Raw genomic sequence first — 18,323 nt, 5'->3', positions numbered from 1 at the left:
GGCTGCGGGGAGCGGGGGGGACGGCAGGAGCCCTGCGGTTTCCGCCAGGTCCCTCAGGTAATCAGTACTGCTCCCGGCAGCAGCGGTCTCCCCCGAGCGGGGGAGGACCCAGCGGGATGCCACGGTTGGGGCCCCTGGAGGGCTGGAGGCGATGGTGGGTAGCCCCCTGAGGGGAGAGGCTCCTCCAGGAAGAGGATTCGGTCAGCGGCGGCCCGGGGGACAGGACGGTCTCGCGGGCTGTCGCCGCATAGGAAGAGAAGGACGCCCACCGCCAGTGCCCACGCGGTGGCCCAGGAGGGCGGCCGTGGTGGAGGGGATGCATCGGCTGCGTCCTCTGGAGCTGGAACGGTGGAGGACGACTACAGCGAGGAAGAAGAGGGAGCCCTCAGGTCGGGGGACGAATCTGATGAGTAGATGGCAGAGGACGTCGCGGTACCGATTTCCATTTCTTCGCCACGGTCGGGTGAGCTAGCCGTGGATTCGGCATTGCTTGCGGCGCGGGGTGCTGCTGGTTTTGGGGAGGTGGCTGCGGGCACGGCAGCGCCGGAGGGGTCAGCATTGCTTAGTCAGTTGCTGGGCTTGTTGCAGGGTTTAGCGCGCGTGCGCGCCGGCGGCAGCAGCGGCCTGGACAGATCAGCGGTGGATGGCGCAGCGTCGGTCAGCAGCGAGGCGGCGCCGGTAGGGACGGGTGCGGTTGGTGGAGTAGTGGAGCCCGCGGGTAAAACAGCGGTAGAAAAGGAGAAGGAAAAGGAGGATGAGGTGGTGCGTTTGGATGATAGGGCCAAGTTTACGTGTGCTTTGAGGGACCGTTAGGGGCTCATCACAAGAAAGAGGTGAGGGACAAGATTTGGAAGGGGGAGTATGTGGAGATATTTTCCTCGCTACCCCTGGAAAAATTTAATCTGGACAGGGTGAAGCCGAGCGACTCCAAGAAGGAAAGGGAAGAGGAAGAAAAACGCCGTTATAGGCTCATTCCTCGTTTCTTTTCCAATTGGCTGCAGGCGTTCGCAATTTTGGCAAGTGTAATAGGGGAAAAGGAGCCGGAGCACTGCTCGGCTCTGTTTGGTTATCTGGATGCAATTAGGGAGGCGTATCGCACGTATGGGGGCTTGTCATGGCTGCGGTATGATGAGCAGTTTAGGCAGCGGAAGGCGTTGCGGCCCAGCATGCGGTGGGACCATAAGGACACTTCCTTATGGATGCGTTTAATGCTGGCCCCGAGCCAGCCCTTTCGTGGCGGCGCCGGGGGAATGGGAGCCGGGCCCTCGGGTACCCAGAAAAAGGGATTGTGCTGGCAATTTAACGACGGCCAGTGCAAATTTGGTGCAGCATGCAGGTTCGAGCATGAGTGCTCCGGCTGCGGGGGGGGGGACATAGTTTTTTCCAAATGTTTTAAAAAAGGGAAAGGCAAGGCTGGGTACGGGTTTGGTAAAAGGGAGGACGCCGGTGAAAATAGGGGCGATGGCGCCGTTTTTAAATAGGTATCCGGACCGGGCAGCGGCGTCACTTTTGCGGTTTGGTTTTTATACGGTTTTCAGATTCCGTCGGCGGTTGAGGCATTGCCTCCGGTTTGTCGTAATTTACGATCGGCAAGGGACCACCCTATGGTTGTGGTTGAGAAGTTGGGGAAAGAGGTTGAGTTGGGCAGGATGGGGGGGTCCATTTGAGAGCCCGCCGTGCAGTAATCTGGTGGTGTCCCCGTTGGGGGTGGTGCCAAAGAAGGAGCCGAATAAATTTCGGCTCATCCATCATCTTTCATTTCCGGAGGGGTCGTCAGTGAATGATGGCATCGCGCCAGAATTGTCGGCAGTGTACTACGTCTCGTTTGACAAAGCGCTGGACTTGGTACGGGCGGCGGGACGCGGTGCATTGATGGCAAAGGTGGATGTAGAATCGGCGTTTCGTTTGCTGCTGGTGCATCCGGAGAGCCAGCACCTTCTGGGTTGCTGGTGGGGTGATAAGTTTATGTTGATCGTTGTTTGCCTATGGGCTGTTCAATTTCTTGTTCGTATTTTGAGGCGTTTAGTTCCTTTGTTGAGTGGGTGGTGCGGGATGTGTCTGGCTTGTCCTCCATTATCCACTATCTAGATGATTTTCTTTGTGTCGGTCCGGCGGGATCCATGGTTTGCGCTGGCTTGTTGTTCACCTTACAGAGAATGGCGGATAGCTTTGGGATCCCTTTGGCACAGGATAAAACGGAGGGGCCGGCGCCGGTTATGCGATTCTTGGGGATTGAGATTGACTCTTTGGCTATGGAATGCAGGCTGCCGGAGGGGAAGATGGTGGACTTGTGGTGCGCGGTAGCAGCAATGCTGGCAGCACGGAAAGTGCGGCTGAAGGTGGTGCAGTCTTTGCTCGGGAAGTTGAACTTTGCGTGCAGGATTATGCCAATGGGGCGGGTGTTCGCCAGGAGTTTGGCTGCAGCTATGGCAGGCGTACGGTCCCCGGCGCACTTTGTGCGGGTCACGCGGGAGATCAAGGAGGATTTTCTGGTTTGGGATGCTTTTTGGAACGTTTTAACGGCCGAGCCTTGTGGTTGAAGAAGGTGGTGCCCAATGGTGCGCTGGAACTGTACAGGGACGCGGCCGGGTCGGCGGGTTTCGTTGCCCTTTTTCAGGGACATTGGTACGTTGGGAGGTGGCCTGAGGAATGGCGGCAGGTTGGTCTGGTAAGGAATCTGGCCTTGCTTTAGTTATTTCCGATCGTGGTGGCGGTGGAGTTGTGGGGGTCGCAATTTTCGGGACGTAAAGTGTGCTATCACTGCGATAATCAGGCGGTTGTGCATGCGATAAACAGCTTGTCAGCAAAGTCCGGACCGGTAGTGGCTTATCTGCGGCATTTGGTGCTCAAGTGTTTGCTGTGGAACATTCATGTGGTTGCAAAACATGTGGCGGGGGTTGATAACGGGGTGGCGGACGCTTTATCTCGTTTTCAGTTCCACAGGTTTCGGGAGTTAATGCCGGGGGCGGACGAGATCGGAGTGGTGTGTCCAGAGGACTTGTGGAGCCTGGTGAGGCATTGATTGCGGGTTTAATTAGGAATTCGGTGACCGAGGTGACTTGGTGCCGTTATGCTAAAGTGTGGGTTGAGTGGCAGGAGATGCTGGGAGTTATGTTTGGTGACGGGCGAGCAAATTACTTGTTTGCGCTACTGACATTGGTGAGCGAGGATTTCAGGGCTGGGAAGTCAGCATCAGCAATGACACGTAGGGTGGCGGCTGTGGCCTTTTGGTTGAAGGTCAGGGGTGAGTGGGGCGTGTCGCGGGATTTCGGGTGCGGCAGGCCTTGATGGGTTTTCGTAAAGGGGCGAAGGAGCGGGACACTAGGCGGCCCATTTCTTTGGTTTTGTTACGGCGATTGGTGGATGGTTTGCGGGAAATTTGTGTCTCAGTTTATGAGAGGGTGCTTTTTGAAACGGCTTTTGTGTTAGCCTTTTTTGGGGCGTTGGTGAGCCCTTCCAGGTTCAGGGGGGGTGGTCTGATGTCCGAGGATGTGGCAGTGGTGGGACGGAGAGTAGAGTGTCAGCTTAGGCGGTCCAAAACAGACCAGATGGGTAGAGGCAGGTTGGTTGTGATGTACGCGGTGCAAGGGGATGAGTTGTGCCCGGTGCAGATGGTGAGGAAGTTTTGCGGCCTGCGGGGCGGTCTTCCGGGCCCGCTGTTACGGCACGTGGATGGGACTTGGTTGTCTCGTTACCAGTTTGTGGCCGTACTGAGGAGTTGTTTGCACTGTGCGGGGGAATGCCCGGGGGATTACGGGTCTCATTCCTTCAGGATCGGGGCGGCTGCGGAGGTTTCGCGTTGGGGCCTGGGTGATGACATGGTGAGATGAATCGGTTGGAGTCTTATCGTTTTCGGGGTTATGTGCGCCCACAGTTGTTGTCCCAGTGAGGGCTTTATAGAGTTGGTTGTGGCTTTGTCGGGGTTCCTTGCTGCAAATTGGAGTTGGTGGGGTTTTTGTTTATTAAAGTTGTTTCTTTGGTTGTAGGAATCTGCCTGATATGGATTCTGGGGCACTCCTTCGTGTTCTGAGGGGCCCGTCGGGCCGACGCTCGCCCAAATGGTCGGCAGTTGGGTGTGGACAGATCGCTGGCGTTGGTCAAGTGGATCGGTGTGCGGGGCATGGAATGGAGCAGGGTCGTTCCGGAGTTTGAATACTATTGCAGGGTGGATAGACCTCCGAACGTGTTGGTTTTGCACGTGGGGGGGAAATGACTTGGGAGCGCGGGCATCACGTGATTTGATCAAGGACATCAAGATGGATCTATTGCGTTTATGGACCAGGTATCCGGGTTTGATAGTGGTATGGTCGGATATTGTGGCCAGATTGGTGTGGAGGGGGGCACGGTCAGTTGAGAAGCTTAATCACGCCCGGGCTGAAGTGAACAGGGTGGTTGCGCGTTTCGTGCGGAGAAACAGCGGTATTGTAGTGCGACATGCGGATCTGGAGTCGCCGAAGTGGCAGTTTCGGAGGGGTGATGGGGTTCACCTTAATGAGATTGGTTCTGATCTATGGGCCTTGGGTTTGCGTGATGGTGGAGCAAGCCTTGGGTGTGTGGCGGGTCCAGGCCATGTAAGGTGTCACGTGTCCTGTCCTGTGGCGGGGGTAGGTCTGGTCCAGAGGCGGTTGTAAGGGATTGGTGGCTGGACTGAGAGGCACTGTCTTGGTATGGTGTCTCCGAGTTCCGGTAAATTGCAGGCACGGGGTTCTGCAAGGTTTGGGGGCTATTAATCCACGGGGTGATTAATACCTCATCTCTGGGTCGGAGTGTTGCGGCCAGGGATATTGGTGGAGGAAGTGGTTTCTGGACCGGGCCTACATGGGGTTACATGTACAGTTATTATTTATGTGTTACCTATTATTTGTTTGGGGTCGCCCCTTGTGTTAGAATGTTAATAATAGGTAATAAAGGCTGCTGTGGCCAATTTGTTTAACCAAGTCGCATGCAGTCGGTGTGTTATTTATTAGGTTAAGTTGGGTATACTAACCATCACGACCGGAGAATCCTTCCTCAGTGGTCATGGGATGTGCAGGATGTTAGCAGACCAGCTGGATATGCCACATTGGTAACTGGGGGGACAAAGCACACAGCACAGTGGGTGAAGTAAAGGTTGTGATTGCAGTAGTGATGGGCAGTCTGGCTCTTTTTGGTGATCCGGTTCCCATGGCTCCCCTCACCAAAAAGAGCCAGATCTTTCAGATCGTTCTCGGCTCCTTATTAAATATGTGTTCACCCCAGGTGAACACATATTTAAGATTATAGTGACGCTGCTGAAACCCCGCCCACCCGCGGAAAAACCCCACTCACTTACAAGTGACTAATTAGATTGTTGAGTAGGCGGAGTTTAGCCGCGGGTGGGCGGAGTTTCAGGGGCGAAAAGAGCCGTTTAGAGATTTTATTGACTCACACTGGTGATCCGGCTCCTGTCAGTCATTGCAGGAAGCCGGATCTTTGTGTCGGATCGTTCGCAACCGACACATCACTAGATTGCAGACAGAGCGAGGAAGTCAGGTCAGTTTAGATTAGTGAAGATGGAATAGTGAGCTGCACTGGAGGTCCTGGGATCACGAGCTCTGTTCCAGAGTTTGCCCAGGATTTCAGGAGGAATCCTCCATTGTGTCCTACGGGCACGTCTGCAAGAGGCGGCGACCATAGAAGTCAGACTCAGCTGCTGGAGAAATAGTGCCCAGAGCGAGGGCTGGATGGAAGGTTAGTCCGTTGAGCAGTGGCAGCAGAATGGTAAGGCTATGTGCGCACTGGAAAATGGAATTTTCTCAAAAAAATTCCGCAGGTATTCAAAGATTACCGCACCCGCGGTAAAAAACTGCGGCAAACCGCACCCGAAAACCGCATGCAGTTTGCCGCGGTATTGCCTCGGTTTTGCCGCGTGCTGGTTGGTATGTGCTTTATTGCATTCAATGCAATAAAGCACATTGAAAAAAAAAAAAAAGTAATTTAATTCTGAGATAGAGAAATAGACAGAAGAATAGATAGAAGAATAGATAGATAGACAGAGGGATAGATAGATAGAGGGATAGATAGATAGATAGATAGATAGATAGAGAGATAGATAGATAGATAGATAATAGAGGGATAGATAGATAGAGGGATAGATAGATAGAGGGATAGATAGATAGATAGATAGATAGAGGGATAGATAGAGGGATAGATAGATAGATAGAGGGATAGATAGAGTCCCTGTGAGCACACTCTGCATTTCTCATGATCGGCAGTGAGTTCACATTACCGGCCGTGGGAAATGCCCTGGAGTTACCTCTGCTGTCTCGCTGCGAGGCTGCATTCAGCAGTGTCTGTGTCGGTCGCGGCTGGATGCAAGCATCTCAGGACTCCGGAACTGTGGATTACGTCGGAGCTTTGTTTCGGGAGGGGTTAATAAAAGGGTGAACGAGGCTTGTTTGTGTTTTATTTAAAATAAAGGATTTTTCTGTGTGTTTTTTCACTTTACTTACGGGTTGATCATGTCAGCTGTCACATAGACGCTGCCATGATCAAGCCTGGAGTTAATGGCGGTGATCTGCCACCATTAACTCCTTGTATTACCCTGACTGCCACTGCTACACGGCTGCAGGAAGAGCCGGGGACACTCCGGTACTGCCGCATAATGCATGCGACAGTCCCGAGGCAGCTGCGGCTGATATTCTCGGCTGCAGCTGCGGCTGATATTCTCGGCTGCGGGAGGTGGGAGTGAGGCAGGGGACATTAACCCTGCCCCTCTCCCTCCCCAGCCTGAGAATACCGGGCCGCCGCTGTGTGCTTACCTCGGCTGGACGGTAAATATACAGCGGAGCCCACGTGTTTTGTTTTCTATATTTCCGTTTGCTTTCTATGTGTGTTCTATGTGTCTGTGTCTGTGTTCTATGTCTGTGATGTCTGTGTGTGAGTGTGATCTGTGTGTGTGTTTACTCTCTGAACGGCTTCCTCTTCCTGTAATGACATCACTTCCCTGCAAACCGTAGGCAGCGATGAACATTACCGGAGGTAAACCGCGAAATACCGCAGGGAATAACGCAGGAAAACGCAGTGAACCGCACAGAATTTGCTGCCTGCGTTATTCCCTGCGGGATTTCATGATTACATTGGAGCCAATGGAGTGAAATCCCGCAGCGATGTGCGGAAAAGAATTGACATGCAATTGTTTTTGCTGCTGGAATCCAGCAGCAAACATGCAAACATGCCTAGTGCGCACAGAATTTTTTTTACCCATAGGTTTTGCTGGTGATTCACTGCAGAGATGTTATGAACATTTTCTGCAGCGAAACATGCAGCAAAACCGCAGGAAATCCGCGGCAAAATCCGGTAAGTGCGCACATAACCTAACACAGGAGAAAGTGTCATGTCTGTCTTAGGAAGGTTAATATGAAGATTGAAATGTGTATTATGAAGATGTCTCCCAGAAAGCTTGTATTCTAAATAAAGAAGTTAAGCTTAAGTTCAAGGAAAACTGTTTCTGTGATGTGTTCCCCAAGTACGATGTCTATGACTGTGACCGGCAACGTGGTGGTCTGCGAGCCATCAAAGGCGCAATTAAGTGTTGCACTCCCCAGTCGGGGCGGAACACATGCACAACACTGGAGTGAAAAAAGGGAAGCAGAGCAATGCTGGCCATCACCTGGCTCCCCCCTTTAGTCTGAATTAAAGAAATGAGCTGGAGTATAAGGCTCTGTGCCCACGTAGAGTATTTTCATGCAGTTACGCTGCATTCTGCACCGCAGTGTAACTGCATGCATCCTGCGTCCCCAGCACAATCTATGAAGATTGTGCCTAATCCATGCCCACGTGGCGTATTAGAACGCAGCGATTTGGCTGCTGCCGAATCACTGCGTTCTAAGAAGTGACATGTCACTTCTTTCATGCGCTTTGCATGCAGCCCCCGCTCTGTCTATGGGAGAGGTTGCATGCAGAACGCATGAAATCGGCTTTTCAGTATGGACTGTTTCTGCAGCGATTTGAAGCGCACGTGTGCTGTTCAAATCGTTACAGAAGTTTCTGCAGGGACAGAACGCAACGTGGGCACATAGCCTAAGTTTTGTCAACCGATCTTGATGTAGCTGAGGGCAGAGCAGGCCTGAGGCCCGAATGTTCAGACACCTGCCCATAGAGCAAGTAAAACCATAGAAATGAGCCGGAGCATCAGTTAGTTTACATGCAACAAGTAGGAGCATGTTCAACCTAAGATAGAAACAAAATGAGCATATACCCTGCAATAAGTAAACAGTAATTGTACATATAAGTATCATGGGTTACTTAGTAAGTTTTTGATAAAGATGCGTAAAATTCAATCCACTGCAACAAGGTGCACTTGACTCGCCCACCCCAGAGCTATGGGACACCCGGTGCCGGGCCGGACTAGTCCGGGGGACGTCAGTGGTGGCTGGGCCCAACTCCGTGCCCTGGTGGGGTCAATTAATATGGCTTCAGTGGGGTTGATTAAAGTTTGTATTTTCGTGACGCCACCTGTGATTTGCTGCTATTAAGCCGCCGCTGCTGTATGAGGCCTCCGGGGCTGGTGGTATGGCAGCTCGGATGGTCCTGCTCCCCACAGGTGGAGCGGTGCCCCGGAGCAACAGTTGGTGCTTGTGAGAGTCTATGGTGCGATGTTGTGTGAATAATACGGTGCAGGGCCGACAGGCAGTGAAAGAAACAGGCACAAACAGTAGTCTCTTTACCTCCTCCTCTTTTACTTGGCAAACGGTTAGTCCTGAGAGACCGTTACAGGTGGTTGAGGGCTCCGGCCGGCCTGGAAGTAACTGAGGTATCTTTTTGGCCAGATGAGTATGAGGCCTACTCCTGTTCTTTCTTTACTGTTATAGGACCCTGCTCTCTGGCTTAGCAATGGCCCTCTTGCTGCAGGGACCGGTGGTACGTCCCTCTCCCTGTGTGGTAGGCTGCACAGGCCCTCTCTGGTGCTTCTCTGCTGGAGTCCACACCGGGCCCTGGTGATGCAGCTGTACCTTCGGGCTGTTTATGGGCCAGGTGCTTGCAGCTCTCCTGCCCTTCAGATTCGGCTACCAGGGAGTATTTTAGGCCCTGGTGGGCACAGACTCCGATGTCCGAGTCTCTTCTGTGCCTCTCTGCTCTTCCTGCTTCACTGGGCCAAGCTATTCCAGCTCCAGGCTCCAGTCCGCAGGACAGCACTACTCTGCGTCTGCTCTCTCTGCTTTCTTTCCACAGACTGAACACTAACCCCTCCCTCAGGTCAGACTTAAGGAATGCTCCCTGGAACTCCAGGTTCAGCGCTCCCCCTGCTGGCCTGAGGGAGAAACTGCGTTGGATGTTAAACTTACTGGCCAATAGACCTCCCAATTGCCTCCAGGCTCAGCATTAACCCTTTGGAGGGGCAATGCTGTTGTGGCGACCAGGTCCTGGGGCGCCACACACTCCAATCTGGATGGTCCTATCCTCTAGTATTAAAACCTCACCTTGTGTCACCCAACTTCAATGTAGAAGAGGACAGCGCAGGGATGGGACCCAAATGTTCAGACACCTGCTCATTGGAAGCTACAGTATATAAATGAATTACCTACTTCAAAAATGGGGGTGGCCACATCCCTGTTTGTCCAAAATACAAGAAACTACAGCAAAACCAAAAGAAATGAGCCACAGCATAAGCTGGTATACATGCAACGTGTAGGAGAATGTTCACACTGTGGCTATTTAACAGGTAAAACTTAAGATAGAATCAAAATGAGCATATAGCCTGCAGTAGGTGCATAAATAGTTTTAGTACATATGTAGCGCCCCTGACTACATCAGGGTGCTACAGGGAACTGCATCATGTACCCCAGGGTGCAGGACCTAGCCCCCATGTTCCAGGTTCCCATCAACAGTGTCACTGACATCCGCACTACGAATCCCAACCACACCTCACACCAGGGCTGGATAGACACACCAGTGGGTCAAGTTGGAGCACGGCCGCCCACCTAGGGGTCAAGCAGACTGGTGGGAGGGGAGACAGAGAGTCGAGTGTTAGCCCTCAGAGAGTGAGGAGCAGGGGAGTTGGAGCTCCCAGGGAGGCGACAGGAAGGGTCGCAAACGATAGTCCGGGACCACAGGAGTTGGGGACCGGTATTAGGAACACTGGACAGGAGTGTAACAGAAGCAGCCTAGGAGGACTGTTGGCACTAGAAAGCCCAGCCACCTTACCGGTACCGAGCACGGCGGGGTACAAGACCCTAAATCAGGGAAGAGCTTCAAGCGCCTTGGTAATTAACCTGTGGAGGATAGTCTCTTTATGAACTTTCCCCAAGAACTCAGAGATTGCAGGCATCAGCATAATGCGGGGGATAGGGTTCTCCAAAATACACAACTCACTGAAATCCCAAGTGCCAGCCACCAAGAGCACAGCTGCCATACACACGGGTAGTGGGGCCCTGAAAGCTTCAAGCCAAGGGGCCACAACTGTCAATCAATTTGTGCACGGAGGCAGGGCTCCGGACTTACCAAGTGACACTGGTGGGAGCGGGACCTGGATGGGCTCTCCCCGTAGAGGCTGCGGTGCCTAGAGACTTTGGTTTACCATCTGTGTGAGTGTCTGCTTATTCCACCTGATCCAACACCATGACTACCGCAGTGAGTAATCTGACCCCTGCACCCTGCTTCCCAAGGCCAAGCCACCCGTTCACCAAATCCCCACAATCCGAGGCCTTCCTTACCTGCGGAGGGACTGACACTTGGCTGCCCCACACCATCTGCCCCGGTACTCTCTTCGGCAGTGGCGGTACTCCACTTTACCGCAACCCGCAGGTGGTGTCATGAACATTCATCCCCTGTAAATATGCCATTACAGTTGAAGTGGCCACAAGCCCCTGGATCCGAAGACCCTCGAGCCACAGCAACCCCGGATCCGAGCAGATCGACTACTGCTGGGGCAGCACACATATACATAATACTGGGTACTTGGGTACTTATCAAACACTGTTTTTGATTAAAAAAAAACATTGAAGCCATCTCACCGTGATAGGTGTAGTCCAAATAGGATGATCCCATCCTCTACTATTAAAACCTCACCTTCTGTCAACCGACCTCAGTGTAGGTTGGGGAAGATCAGGGACAGGACCCGAATGTTCAGACGCCTGTCCATTGTCTGAATGTAGACTTATGGAAATAAACAAGGATGATATGTATTATGCCAAGCTGTGGGAAATTTCTGGAATAAAGCGGCTAGGTTTCTCTATTTCTGGAGAATCACCTTTAGGCCGGGGCCACACGGGGGACTAATGTGATCCTCGCATGACACTCGGCTCACGCTGGCAGCACAGCAGGAGCCAAGTGTCAGGCGAGTGTCACTGCGACTGAGGTCCGATCATGCGATCGGACCACAGCTGCGGGGGGTGGGCTGGCACTGAGCAGGGGCCGACCAGCACTGAGGAGGGGTGGGCCAGCGCTGCGAAGGAGAGGGAGGGATTTATCTCCCTCTCTCCTCCGTAGCCGGCTATTGCCATTCTCACCCTACACTCGCAGTGCACCGGTGTACCGCGAGTGCAGTGCGATTTTTTTCTCACCCCATAGACTTGAATGGGTGCGAGAGAAACAAGGATCGCATTACACTCACAGCATGCTGCGATTGTTTTCTTGGTCCCATTAGTGCTGAGAAAATAATCGCTCATGGGTGCTGACACATAGGTTAATATTGGTCCTAGGTGAAATGCAATGTTTTTCATGCCATGTGTCTTAGGCCTTAATATAAGAATTATCAACAGAATCACGTGGAAAAACAGCAAAGCAATCACAAACAAGCATGAATGAAGAGGCTGCTTATAACCATAATAAAAACTATGCAAAACAAGGAAGCCGCGGAGACACCATCACATGTTTCTCAATGCTGGTAGGTAACTAGCCAGGTCTTTCACCAGGAAGGAAAAACCATGGGAAGGGCAGTCTCCAGTCAAGGAAACCACCTATGCCAAAACATGGTATCCATCCACAGACAGCTGTTTCGGGGTATTTGCCCCTCATCAGTGTGGAGTAGGAAACTGGCTAGTGGGAGCAATGCCTAGTAGAAGACTATATAGGTAAGGATGGTTGACCTTAGGGAGATCAACATCCAGCACCACGGTGCACCATCACGTGTTTTCTCAACGCAGTGATTCTAGAGCAATGCCCCCTGGGAAATATGCAAAAAAAGGAAGCCGCGTAGACACCATCACATGTTTCTCAATGCTGGTAGGTAACTAGCCAGATCTTTCACCGGTAAGGAAAAACCACGGGAAGAGCAGTCTCCAGTCAAGGAAACCACCTATACCAAAACATTGTATCCATCCACAGACAGCTGTTTCGGGGTATTTGCCCCTCATCAGTGGGGAGTAGGAAACTGGCTAGTGGGAGCAATGCCTAGTAGAAGACTATATAGGTAAGGATGGTTGACCTTAGGGAGATCAACATCCAGCACCGCGGAGCACCATCACGTGTTTTCTCAACGCAGGGGGCATTGCTCTAGAATCACTGCATTGAGAAAACACGTGATGGTGCTCCGCAGTGCTGGATGTTGATCTCCCTAAGGTCAACCATCCTTACCTATATAGTCTTCTACTAGGCATTGCTCCCACTAGCCAGTTTCCTACTCCACACTGATGAGGGGCAAATACCCCGAAACAGCTGTCTGTGGATGGATACCATGTTTTGGCATAGGTGGTTTCCTTGACTGGAGACTGCCCTTCCCGTGGGTTTTCCTTCCCGATGAAAGACCTGGCTAGTTACCTACCAGCGTTGAGAAACATGTGATGGTGTCTCCGCGGCTTCCTTGTTTTGCATATTTCCAAGGGGGCATTCCTCTAGAATCACTGCGTTGAGAAAACACGTGATGGTGCTCCGCGGTGCTGGATGTTGATCTCCCTAAGGTCAAGCATCCTTACCTATATAGTCTTCTACTAGGCATTGCTCCCACTAGCCAGTTTCTTACTCCACACTGATGAGGGGCAAATACCCCGAAACAGCTGTCTGTGGATGGATACCATGTTTTGGAATAGGTGGTTTCCCTGACTGGAGACTGCCCTTCCCCTGGGTTTTCCTTCCCGGTGAAAGACCTGGCTAGTTACCTACCAGCGTTGAGAAACATGTGATGGTGTCTCCGCGGCTTCCTTGTTTTGCATATTTCCCAGGGGGCATTGCTCTAGAATCACTGCATTGAGAAAACACGTGATGGTGCTCCGCGGTGCTGGATGTTGATTTCCCTAAGGTCAACCATCCTTACCTATATAGTCTTCTACTAGGCATTTCTCCCACTAGCTAGTTTCCTACTCCACACTGATGAGGGGCAAATACCCCGAAACAGCTGTCTGTGGATGGATACCATGTTTTGGCATACGTGGTTTCCTTGACTGGAGACTGCCCTTCCCATGGTTTTTCCTTACTGGTGAAAGACCTGGCTAGTTACCTATCAGCATTGAGAAACATGTGATGGTGTCTCTGCGGCTTCCTTGTTTTGCATATTTCCCAGGGGGCATTGCTCTAGAATCACTGCGTTGAGAAAACACGTGATGATCCTCCGCGGTGCTGGATGTTGATCTCCCTAAGGTCAACCATCCTTACCTACATAGTAAAAACTAGAGATGAGCAGTTCAGGCAAAAATTTCAATTTGACTATTTACGGGAATTTTCCTGGGTTATTTTCTGCAAATATAATGAATGTCTCATTATCTTTTTCTAGAGACCCCAGAACATAATAAAAGTAAAATGGAAAAAAATCTTTATGCTCACCTTACCACTCATGTCTCTGTGGCGCCCCTGACCTGGTCAGGCACCACTGAGTACTGCACCCATGCTGGGGACAGTACAACACAGGTAATCCAGAAGGCTGACCGAGGTGTGACTACACAGGCGCATAGTGATCAGGTCTCACACATGTACCTTTGGGAGGACCCCTGGGGATCCCAGGAGGGGGCGAAGCCTCCACCTCCACCCGAGGGGTGGAGGGGGCGAAGCCTCCATCTCCACTCAAGGGGTGTGGTAGAGAGCCTGGTTGCTAGGTGTCGTAGGCAGGCACAAAAGGGAAAAGAGGAAGGAGGAGGAGAGAGCAGTCTGAAGCAGAGTGTGGAGGAGTGGAGGAGCATGGAAGTGGAGCTCAGACAGGAGCAGCAGTGCAGGTCCCACGAGTGAGCCGGTTTAGTGTGCAGCTCAGGGAAAGCAGACGTGAGGAGCAGACCCTGGAGCTGTGGCAGTCTAACAGCGTCCGCGCAGTGACTACCGACGGGGGAGAACGGTCACCTGGGAGTGCTACCCGAAATCCACACACAGCTAAAGAGAGAGCAACGGAGTGGGAAGTAAGGAGACTGCCAGGGAGTTACCAGGCCCAAACGGGTAGCAGGTCCCAGTGCAGGGATAGATTCACCTTTCCTTTGCCAAACCTGCTTGAGGGGGCACTTTACACCCCCAAGACCACACTACAGAGTCCGCAGCCACGTAGCCACAGTTAGGGCCCATAGTTCACAGGAGGCAAGCTGCCGGAGTGTCCTGGTCCAGGCTACAAGCAAACGGGCCAAAACGAAGGGGAGAGAGGCACCAGCAACTTCCCTGGGTGACCCCCATAGGGACTAAAAGTCGGGGTTACCCCAAAACGTAAAGGGCTAAGGAAGGCGAGTCGGTAGCCACCCTCATCAGTCAGCCTGAAGGACACCTGGTTCCAGCCTGGTTCATCCCAGCTACGCCCGGGTTACTCACCCTGCCATCAACAGTGAGTAAAACCCCTGAAAGACATTCTGCTTGTGTTGAGTTATTCTGCGCCTTGTGGTTCCACACACTTACACAGGGCCCTGGGGCTTGCCTCACTCTCAGGAGGCGATTACAACCGACTGCACCCACCATCAGCCCCAGGCGTCCCTTAATCTGCAGTGGCGGTCCCCACTGACCGCAATTCTGAGAGTGGCGTCACGACAATCCTAGATAGAAGATTTCCTACCTGTGACAGGATCCAGCCGAGTGGAGTCCCTGAAGGTAATGCACCGACACATCACCGGTGGGGCTTCACATCTGGCGTCACGAACAGGATAAGGACTAGACCTGTTCAGACAGGTGACCATGTGCCTGGGCGGTCCGCTTGGAAAATTGGAAGCGCCGCCATATTGCCACCATGAAAAGCGCGCTGAAAAACAACAGCAGCCCGCGCTGGGAGAAGTTACCGCCCACGAAGAGGTGTGGCTACCCAGAGATCCCCTGCAGAGTCCTGACCTCGCAAGTGAAGAGAGCGGAGGCGTTCAGAGACGTCGGGACAGAAAGGGAGCCAGAAGCCTGCTGCTGGAAGAGGCAGAGCAGAAACTGAAGAGCCTGCTACTGGAGGCAGCGACGAGTCCACTGCTGGGAAATCGTGCAGAAGAAGGCGCAGAGGAAATGGCGTCTGAACGCAGAAACCCAGAACCAGGCTCCGCTGCCTGGTGGTATCGGGAACTTGCCCAGTTCTGCGACCGACTGGAGACCCGGGTCGTAGAGCAGATCAGAGAGGAACGCATGGAGCTTCTGGAGATGGCTGCAGCGGTTCAGGCCTACGAGGGGAGAGCCACGCGACGAGTGCCAGACCGGACGGCGACGACTCAGACCCCGATGATACCACCGATGGGTGAGTCCAGTGTTGCCCCTGCCAGCGCGAGTGCCCCGACCACTGCTGCCACGCCCGCGGTCCCTGAAGAGGCGCCCGGCGCGGCGACGCTGAGCCAGGCCGCAGCCACGCCAGGTGCGGCCCGCCAAGCCCAGGCCGCCGCAGAGATGCCCTGCCCGGCCCGCAAAGATCCGGCAGCCGCCGCGACCCTCATCCACGCCGCAGGTGTGACGCTGACCCAGGCCGCCGCCATGCTAGGCCCGGCCCGCCAAGACCAGGCCGCCGCCATGTCGGGCGCGGCCCGCCAAGACCAGGCCGCCGCCATGTCAGGCGCGGCCCGCCAAGACCAGGCCGCCGCCATGTCGGGCGCGGCCCGCCAAGACCAGGCCGCCGCCACGTCAGGCGCGGCCTGCCAAGACAAGAATGTACCTCTGTTTACCCCGGCCCGCAAGGCCAGAGCAGACACCGCTCCCCAGTCTAAGGAAGTCCCTGCTAGGAAGTCCCTGATAGGAGAGGACCCCGCATACTGGAAGCTGAAGGCTGATCTAGAGGCCCAGTTCCCACAGGAGATGGTGGATCGGTATCTGCTCCCTCCGCACACCCCCAAGGCGACTCCTGCAGCAACCACGCCAAAGAGTCCCCCGCCCGGGCCGGCTGATGAACACCCATCCTCAGCGCTGCCACAACAGGAGTGCTCAGAAGAACTAAGGGGGAGAGGAGGCCAGGAAGCTGAGGAGCTGACCCCGGAGCCATCAGCAGTGGATCCATACCCAGAGCCCGAGATGTTGCCATATTCTCGCTGGGATGAAGAGGAGGATTTGTCCAGCAGCCTCACCTGGGAGCCTGCCAGCAGTGAAGCAGCCACCCAGCAGAGTCAAGCCCGCAAAACACGGCGCCGCAGTAGAACCAAGTTTTCCCCTGCACCGCAGTCTCCAGAGAATAAAGATGAAGTCACGGCCAGAGACCTGGAGGAGAAACGGTTTCTGAGAAGAGCCAAATCCCAGGTTAGAGGTCCACTTTGTCGTGGTGTAGTCGAAGACTTCAGTCTGAAGAGTGGATATGGGTTTATAGTAGCTCCTGGTATGAAAGAAGGCATTTTTGTCAACAGAAGAGACGTCAGAGCTCATTTGCCCAGAGGACATCCAGGCAGAAATCTGCGAACAGGAGACTCAGTGGAATTTACCATGCACCAGGGAGAAAGAGGCTGGTATGCACTAGATGTTACACCATGTCCTAAAGAAAAAGAAACAGACACAGAGGAAGAAAGGAAAGACAGAGCTAGAGAAAGAACAGACAAAGAACCCACTGATGAGACCACCACGGATGATGAAAAAGACCGAGAAAGCAGCAGGTGCCGCAGCCCTACAGGCCCAAGCCCTGGTGAGGAGGAATCCACGTAAAGCATGTAAAGTAAAGTATAGAAGTTACCAGTTTGACAAGTTTTGAAAAGTTGCAACGTTACTGTTTAAGAGATGTGCCCACATAAACTAATGTGAGAAATGAACCTTAAGGCTATGAACTGGCTATAGCCACAAACTCTCGCAGTGTAAATAGTTACACCAGAGGGTACCACCACCAGAGCCAGCCTGTTTAGGGGCTTGGCTCGCCTGCAACCAGGGAGCACGTCCATTATGGGGCCTTGGCTTACCTGCAACCAGAGAGCATGCCTGTTTATGGGGCCTGGCTCTCCACCACAAAGAGGGTACCTGGTCAGCACCAACTGTGGAGGCCGCCTCTGCATCCTGCCAGAAGAGGCTGAAGGCGCGGATCCACCAGGCCAGGTATACCCTGAAACCACCAGCCCATGAAAGCCGCCTCTACATCCTGCCAGAAGTGGCTGAAGGCGCGGCCAACGTGAGAGGGTTTAGGGTGGGTTAACGGACTTGTGGGTGGAGGGTGGTGATGTATGGTACCTGGTGGTTTTAAAATGTTTTACCATGTTTTAATGTTTTATGCATTTTAAAATGTTGTCTTGCAGCCCGAGGACGTGCTGGTGATAACTAAGGGGGAATGTGGCGCCCCTGACCTGGTCAGGCACCACTGAGTACTGCACCCATGCTGGGGACAGTACAACACAGGTAATCCAGAAGGCTGACCGAGGTGTGACTACACAGGCGCATAGTGATCAGGTCTCACACATGTACCTTTGGGAGGACCCCTGGGGATCCCAGGAGGGGGCGAAGCCTCCACCTCCACCCGAGGGGTGGAGGGGGCGAAGCCTCCATCTCCACTCAAGGGGTGTGGTAGAGAGCCTGGTTGCTAGGTGGCGTAGGCAGGCACAAAAGGGAAAAGAGGAAGGAGGAGGAGAGAGCAGTCTGAAGCAGAGTGTGGAGGAGTGGAGGAGCATGGAAGTGGAGCTCAGACAGGAGCAGCAGTGCAGGTCCCACGAGTGAGCCGGTTTAGTGTGCAGCTCAGGGAAAGCAGACGTGAGGAGCAGACCCTGGAGCTGTGGCAGTCTAACAGCGTCCGCGCAGTGACTACCGACGGGGGAGAACGGTCACCTGGGAGTGCTACCCGAAATCCACACACAGCTAAAGAGAGAGCAACGGAGTGGGAAGTAAGGAGACTGCCAGGGAGTTACCAGGCCCAAACGGGTAGCAGGTCCCAGTGCAGGGATAGATTCACCTTTCCTTTGCCAAACCTGCTTGAGGGGGCACTTTACACCCCCAAGACCACACTACAGAGTCCGCAGCCACGTAGCCACAGTTAGGGCCCATAGTTCACAGGAGGCAAGCTGCCGGAGTGTCCTGGTCCAGGCTACAAGCAAACGGGCCAA

The sequence above is a fragment of the Anomaloglossus baeobatrachus genome, chromosome 5, assembly GCF_048569485.1.
Source record: "Anomaloglossus baeobatrachus isolate aAnoBae1 chromosome 5, aAnoBae1.hap1, whole genome shotgun sequence".
Lineage (NCBI taxonomy): Eukaryota > Metazoa > Chordata > Amphibia > Anura > Aromobatidae > Anomaloglossus > Anomaloglossus baeobatrachus.
The sequence above is the reverse complement of the archived record's forward strand: the minus strand, read 5'-3'. Positions refer to the sequence as shown.